Source organism: Phoenix dactylifera, chromosome 16, assembly GCF_051530095.1.
Source record: "Phoenix dactylifera cultivar Ajwa chromosome 16, Ajwa_hap1_PhDact_Kaust_v1.1, whole genome shotgun sequence".
NCBI lineage: Eukaryota > Viridiplantae > Streptophyta > Magnoliopsida > Arecales > Arecaceae > Phoenix > Phoenix dactylifera.
This window is the reverse complement of record NC_143205.1, coordinates 20,655,503-20,662,467: the sequence shown is the minus strand read 5'-3', so window position 1 is coordinate 20,662,467 and position 6,965 is coordinate 20,655,503. Positions and strand designations below refer to the sequence as shown.

Genomic DNA, 6,965 nt, shown 5'->3' with positions numbered 1-6,965 from the left:
GCTCTACTCTCTCTAATTCGATAATGGCGAATTAGGCTCTCCCTCTCTCATAAACTCATCTCATCCGATGCATCTTGATCGTAGGATTACTCTTAATAAAACAGTTAGTAGAAAACATTGTTACATTGATTCGATCAAAGGAAAACCTCAATCTTTTCTATAAGTAGCAGTTAGACTGTTCTCCCTTTCTAGATAAAGAGCGCAATGGCATACCATTCGCAACATTGCTGATGGAGCACTATTGGATGATGCATGTATGGTGGGGAATGGCAACTGGACAATAGCTCAGGATGCTACTAATAACATCAGTAGTTTTGTGACCAAAATCCAACCTCCTAATCACCGACTGACACGTAATATAATTGATGACCAATTTTAATTGGACTCAAATTCCTAAGCTGATCCACATAAAAAAAAAAAAAAGTAGAAAAGAGGCTCAAGGTATTCAATGTACATCTCAGATTATTCTATACTACTCTTTTCATTCCTCTTTTTTGTTTGTTCTAGAGCTCTATCTAACTTGAGCATTAAAGGCTTCTCGGTCGGATCAGCTCTAGCAACCTTCTTTACTTTTCTTTTCTTATGTGTAGATTGATCAGCGTTCTCTAGACCTTTACCCATCTGAGTTTTAGTAGCAACAAACAAAAATGCATCATCGTGCAAATGGTCATTATCAAGTAGTTGACGACTCATCAGAAGGTGGAAAACCAATAGGTGATGATCAACGAACAGTCTTGCCTCATATAGCAGATAAGTATATTTTAGAAGGAGGGAAACAATTACCACCTCTCATCCATATCGCCATTCTTTGTTCATGTATTTTCCTATTCTCATTATCATAATTACTTGTATTAAATTTCACTTACTTCATAATGGGAAAGAGAAATAAATGCATGCACCCCTTAAAATTAAAAATTTATACACAGTTAATTTAGGATAAAAATCACACGGAGGATCATCTTTATCTAAAATAAAATGACCGATATACTTCCGGTCACCGACCCACCTACTTCTCTCTTTACTTTTCTTTACGATCCCCTCCCCCGGACCCCACTCCTCCTTAAGAACCCCCGCCCCTGAGCCCACCCTGGTGTCTCTCTCCTAGAATTCTTCTCTCTGCGGCAAGAATCCCAAAATTTCCCCTCCTTCTGGTCCGAATTCCGCCGCCCCGATCTCCGGAGATGGAGAATTCCGGCTTCCTCTCGTGCGAGAAGCTCGACCGCTTGGCGAATTGGCTCGGGGCGAGCGTCTCCTCGGCCTTCTTCGCCTCCCTGGAGCGCTGCTCGTGCATCAATCTCAGCACCACCGACAACGAGGACGACGCCCAGCCGGAGGAGGCCAAGGGTCGCCCTCTCATGCTCACCAAGCCCATCTCCCATGATGCCCCTGACGAGGCCCCCAAGCCCGGTCCCTAAAACCCTAATTCCGACAAGCTCCCTGGGTCTGAAACCGCCTCTCTCGCTGGTGTTATCTTTCCAGGATCGTAATCGATGTAAACGATGTTATTGATGCTCCTTGTCTATGTCAGGTTTAGTTGTTTGCAGAGTCTTCGATGTGGTTATATAAGGATAGATCTATGTTTAGATGAAAATTTGTTTTCTTTCTTGTTCTGAATAATCTTGTGGCTTCTTTAAAATTTCTTTGGGTGTGCAAAGTTGTTATTTTGTTGAATTTTTGTATACTTTTCAGAATGGTAGAGTAGTACAAAAACTTGTACATAATTATTCATGCTTCCTTTTTTATTCTGTTCAAATATATCCGGTATCGGCCGAAGTGATGTCGTTATTTAGAAGTAGATACGTGTTCGGATGAAAAAATTGCTTATATTTGTGGAATTCAGTGTCTTGTTCAAGTTTCTTTTGCTGAAAATTTTTGTAGTTAAATAGATTTGAGAACTTTTGTCAGCTTGATTTTAGCTCGACTTCTTTATTTATTTTCCCCTGGCGGAACACATATTGATGATGATAAATACTATGTGGAATGAAATTAATGATTAGAGAAGCTCGATAATTGAGATAATATGTGGGGTCTGTCGAACCTTGTTCTCCATAGATAAGTTTATGCTTTTTCAGCAATAGTCTGCTATTCATCATTATTATTTTTTCGGAGGCTGTTTGAAGATGTGAAAATGTAGGTCTAAGTATCATATCACTGTTTATCTTTGCTGGTTTGGGGTCATTTGAGGATTGGTGCGGAACAGGGTAGTCAGCAGTTGGCTGATTAATTAGGAGTCACCAAAATGCTTCACTGAATAATAATCGAGGAAAAAATTCGAATTTATTATGTCCACGTTTCAGGTATTAAAGTACAAGGAGATGTTAGGGTTATTAGATAGTGCATTGATCCTTATGAAGAACAAGTTTAGAATATGCATTGGACATACAGTTTGGAGCATGCAGGTTTTTGAGCTTAGTTTCTTAGGTACCTGATATTCTTGAAGTGGTGGTTGGGGCAGTCTAAGAATCACCAAACAAGACCAATGATATATATGTGAAGGGCATTTTCAGTTCAATTCAATGCAAATGATCATGATCAATGGGTGGGTTGTTGGGTTACCTTGACTAGGTGAATGTTACTTTTGTAAACGAGGAAAGCAATGATGTACTTTTCGGTGTCAAAAAGAGCTTCCGACTGAAGCATAGAATGTATGCTTGGAGGAAACTATAAGTCTATATTATGTGTGCGAAATGATTATATATCTCATTTGATCTGAAACTGTCATTAAATACAAGCAGTCAAGTCATGGTTAGTTTTTTATTTGCAGCAGCTAGTGTATCTGAGACTTAAAAAAGAAAAGATGTTGTAAGGTGTAACTTGTGTGGTGGATTTTTGAGAGGATCATGTTCTCGTCACAGTTAGGATAGGTTGATTGCTTGTTGTTAGGATACAAAAGGACATGAGAGAAAAGTAATCTGCTCTTTGTAGGCATCCTCTATGATTTTTATTCTGTTTAGTTTGAAAAGATATAGCCGATTAATCAAATCACTTAACAGGAGAAAGAAAGATGAAGAACTAAGACTTTGGCAACAGAAAAAGAAAAAAAGATAAAGAACTAAAGATATGGCTGGCAGGGCTAATCTTAGAATTCCTGCAGTCTGTAAGGTCCAATTCGCAGTAAAACATATTACATATTATATGGCATAGTCATCTTTAAGCTTTATTCCATGGTTCCTCCAAGCCCAAGCATGATCCATAGTCAGAAATTCTTCTCTGGGTTCATATTGAATACCAAATAATGGTTCAAGCTTGCGAATAAATTCCCTTAGTTTTTCTTGTTCAAGTGATTCTGCATGCCATGATGTCTTTCTTGCACCCTTAAATCCGAAAAGCTGATTCTTGATCCACATTGATTACGTATTGATCAAAATCAGATCAAAATCAACAACTGTCTTATGAGCTAATCCATGTTCTCTTTAACGAAGACTTATTTCCCAAGTCTTGCCTATATTTTTTAAAGGTTCTGTTATAACTTCGTCCAGGGTTAGAGGATTGGCACCACCATCTTCCTCTTTAAAGATTGCCGGATGTTCTTTTTATGTTTATAATTGAGGGAAGACATGTGGAGCCTAATGATGGAAAAGTATGAGCTATATGTAGCTTGCAACTTGTGAGGGATTGAACCTCCTACTTTAACAAGGCACTTTCTTTTCTAAATTATACTTGTGTCCATTTGTTGACTGATTACATTAACTCAAATGCACTTTTTAACCCCTAGTGCCTTGCCAATTCTGTAAGTTGAATTATACTTATTCTTCTTTGCTCTCCTACAGTTTCTTTGATTCTTGGCTTGGAACTATTGTTTGTTTCTTAGCATCTTATACATTTATATCAGAGAATCTCATTGCTTAGATTACCCTTTTACTTTCTCATCCTATAAAAGCCTCATTTTAAAGTAATATAAATTATAAGTACAAAAGATGATCAAACATGTTCGATAAGGACATCATGTGAAGGTTGGCAGGGATGGCTTCTTGAATTGCTAGGCGATGTTGAATCATTTTTATGGTGCTTCCTTGAGCAGTAAATGGCCATTTGGTATGTTTTAGTAGCTCTTTTGTTCATTCAACTGTTCTAATTGCATAAAGGATGATCTAATGTTCAGATTAGAATCTCAAATGTATCACTTGAAGTATATGATTTCTAATTAATAATTTAAATATCATCATACTATTATTATTAAAAGGAAAGGAGAATTGCCTGGGGTTGCTTTGCCCGAGAGGGCTGCGATTTCTTTTCGGACCGAAGGAGGTGAGTATTTTTCCTTCTAGTTGAAAACGGTTCATTTCTTTTCTTGAGAAATAGTTTACATTCACTTCATGGATGAACCCTGGCAAGTTTTTTTTCTTCAGTACTGCTGTCGGGGCCTGTGTCTCTTGGACCTCACACCATGAAGATTGTAAATCATCTGATTTTCTAGTAGTTTTGTTCAGTAACTTAAATATATTAATAATACAGGGCGTGCATGGTATGAGAGGATCATGAAGTATGGTTTGCAGCCAAACACTGAATCAAGCCAATCACATGATCTTGAGACTGCCTTCGTTCCAAGTATGTATGGATTTACGCTTATAGCAGAACAAATATGGAACCGTTACAGACAACCTCGTTTTATTTTCAAATTGAACTTTGCAAGTTTCTTTTTAGGTACAAAACTTTGAAAGTTCTATTGCTTTTTGCAGTTATTGCATAATGATTGGAAACGTTACATGGTTGAACTCAGTGTGGAGCGATGCCACTTTTTTTTTTTTTTTTTCCGGGTAGATTGAAATGTCATGTGTTAATCCCTCATTTTAATTCATCAAATTTTTGTATCAAGTTAGATTCTCTAGATCCTAAGCCTGCTGCATTGGCGGCCGCCAATGCAAAGTGTCACCCTGCCCCTTGCGACCATCATTAGTTAGCGTGCTGCCGTCGGTGGTGCTGCCATTCCTCTCGCCACCATCAGAACCGTTGCTATGCCACTGCACCATAGCCGGCAAACATCAACAGCATTGAGACTGCCCTATGACGAGGCAACACCGTTCGTTGAGCTTCTGATTATCACCATTGGTTTTCCACCTTCTGACAAGTCCCCAACTGCTTGATCATGATTTGTTGCCACCAACTCAGATTAGTGAAGGTCTAGAGAATGCTGGTCAATCTACACATAAGGCAAGAAGAGCAAAGAAGGTCGCCGACCCGGAGGCCTCCAATGTTTAAGTTAGAGCTTTAAGTAACAACAGAAAAAAAAAAAAAAAGGAAAGAAAAGAGCAGTATATAATCTGAGATGCATATCTAATACCTTGAGCCTCTTTTTTTAGATTTTTTTAATCTGGATCAGCTTAGGAATTCGAATCCAATTTAAAATTGGTCCTCAATTATATTACATGTCGGTCCATGATTAGGAGGTTAGATTTTAGCCACAACACTTTTGATGTTATCAACAGCATCCTGAGCTACTGTCCAGTTGCCATTCTCCACCATGCAAGAGTCATCCGTCGTTGCTCCATCAGTAATGTCTTAAATGGCATGTCACTGCTCTCTATCTATATAGGGAGAACAACCCAACTACTACTTATAGGGAAGACTGAGGTTCCCTTTGATCGGAATTATGTAACAATGTTTTTGCTAATAATCCTACGATCAAAAGCATCGGATGAGATAGGGTTTATGAGAACAAGAGAAAGCCCAATTTACCATTGTCGGATTGGAGAGAGCAGAGCGCGTTGAAGGATGTTGTAGTGGTAATAACTAACGGATGCATGAAATTAATTAACTAAATATTAATGCTAACTAAAACAACTTCAAAAGTTACAAATATCCACCTATTAAAATTTTTATATTCAAACGGACTTTAAAATCTAAACAACTGAGGCCACGCATGCTGATGGGATGGTAAATCGGTTATGTATAGCCTGTGGGACCCAAGGATTGGGTCAAGCATGATCTGAAAACGAGCTATCTCTGATTCGAACCATCTAATCTGAATCAACGACTGCCAACTTGATTTGATGGTCCACCATAATTGGTTATAAACAAATTTTCACCGCCTGATCTTGATCAGATGATGGGAAAGAGAGAGACCGATGAAGGTGGAGTCTCCTTATCCAAGTCCTAAGCTTCCTCGCCCTGGGGTGGAAAGCTCCTGCCTTCTATATAAAATATGCGCGCACACTTGCATAAAATTGTTATGCAGATAAAAATCCACATGAGAAAAAAAAAATCTGCACGCTACACCGGTCCGCATAGCATTTCTATGTCGGAAAAAATAATCCGCACGAAAAGCTTTATGCGCACAGTCGCACAAAGGACTTTACCAAACAAAATCAAGCTGTAAAACGAGAAAATGCCGCGCCGCATCGAATTAAATGAATTCGCCTTTTCCCACCACTTATGATGCATTCTCCAAGAAACCTACGAAACGAGAAAAATCTAAACAAATTGGCAAGATTGGAATGTTTCCACCTCAAGTATATATTAACCCAAGATCAAGAACAAGAACGATGCCTCAGTTTAATTTCAGTCGTGTGACCAAAGAATGAATTAAAACCTTATGGTGGAACGGAAGACTCCAAATAAAGAAATAACAGCGAATAACCTCGAAACAGAATGGAATTTCACAAAGAAGTAGAGAGAGAGAGAGAGAGAGAGAGAGAGAGAGAGAGAGAGAGAGAGAGAGTCATGCATTCAACGACCAAAATGACTTCTCTTTGACACTTCATCACATACATCTTCTTGGACAAGAACAAATAAATCGCGAGAAAGATTTAAACAAAATATGAAGAACGGAATCTTCCCTGTAGAGCTAATATCCCAGGACCAAGAACATGATCAATGTGTCATTTCTCAGCCATATGACCAAAGAGTGAAACCCCTTACAATGGAACAGACAAACTCCTCCAAGTCATTCAAGAAAGAACAATGTAATTACCTTCTGAATTACTTTGTAAGATTCGCAGACCAAGCATTCAAACACTAACTCCACC

At 38.5% G+C, this 6,965-nt stretch overlaps 1 long non-coding RNA gene across 1 annotated transcript; it reads left to right on the top strand.

Moving 5' to 3' along the window:
* Positions 1-1,418: 1,418 nt before the first annotated feature.
* Positions 1,419-6,663, top strand: LOC113463722 (uncharacterized). Its single transcript, XR_015974057.2, has 3 exons — positions 1,419-4,548; positions 4,680-4,849; positions 5,013-6,663. It is a non-coding gene; the product is annotated as an uncharacterized LOC113463722 (long non-coding RNA).
* Positions 6,664-6,965: the final 302 nt, after the last annotated feature.